General features: G+C 36.2%; 1 protein-coding gene across 1 annotated transcript in view; it reads right to left on the bottom strand.

The window, feature by feature from the left end:
* The window catches only part of DNAH12 (dynein axonemal heavy chain 12), a 197,129-nt gene that overhangs the window by 112,785 nt on the left and 83,339 nt on the right, over positions 1-1,005 (bottom strand). The gene's annotated exons all lie outside the window — the stretch shown is intronic.

The raw sequence follows: 1,005 nt of genomic DNA, 5'->3' as shown, positions 1-1,005 counted from the left end.
GGGGGCGGAGAGAAAAATTTAATTTAAAGCAATTATTTTAAAAGAAATAACAAGCCTTCACTAAAATTTAACAACAAATAGCAGTGGACTAGTGTCAGATACTGAAAACCTCACGAATAGGTACGGAACACTGTCAAATGAAACGCTGGAGGATGAGCCCCTCAGGTTGGCAGGGACTCTAAACATGGCTGAGGACAACGACTTAGGCTTACAACTCTTGAGTTTGAGGTGGTCCAATAATAGGCAACCAAAGACTACCACATACTTGCCACTTTCATGTTTTCTTAGCTTTTTTTCAAGACATTTCTTAGTTCTGGAGACTAGTTCTGCTACAGTGAATGCGTGTTATTGAACTTTGTGCCCTGTGTCTAACCCTCATTGTTTTCTTCAACAGGACTCAGTTACTTCAGTTTTGAAAATATATGTAAATGAATATCCTATATATTTTACTCTAAATGCTTTCCCATATATGAATCTTGTCCTTATCACAATAGAATTTTAAATCCTATACCATTGGCTAGTTTAATGATATGATTACTATAATTACCATAAGCCCTATAGAGATTATTTATAATACCTCTCACAAAGTTGATAATGCCACTAATGTGGAACCAGGATATATATGAACCCTAGATATTTTAATGAATTTTAAGCTCACACTTAACCAGCCTGCTCAATCCAGCCTGCTTAAAACTTACTCTCATGAAGGGATCGCTAAAGATATGGATACTATAGCAAAGAGCAGTAAAGAAAACAGATGGTGCCACCTATCAGAAAAAATAGCATCTGAGCCTTAAAGGCTTGTCTTAAAATAGCAGCCAACTAAGTGAGAGGTCAGCAAAACCCACACAAAAGTACACCAACCTATGTGATGCGAGGATTGTGAATAATAAAATCCAACCAAGATCAATGTATACTTTCTTTTTCTTGACAGTATTTTAAATTCTATATCACTTGTACACTGGTACAGATGGGAAATGAAAACACAGGGAATCCAGAACAGAT

Source organism: Echinops telfairi, unplaced genomic scaffold, assembly GCF_000313985.2.
Source record: "Echinops telfairi isolate 266 unplaced genomic scaffold, ASM31398v2 ScPeMD7_31;HRSCAF=116, whole genome shotgun sequence".
Taxonomy (NCBI): domain Eukaryota; kingdom Metazoa; phylum Chordata; class Mammalia; order Afrosoricida; family Tenrecidae; genus Echinops; species Echinops telfairi.
Note: the sequence above shows the minus strand (reverse complement) of the source record. Positions and strands in the feature narration are given on the sequence as shown.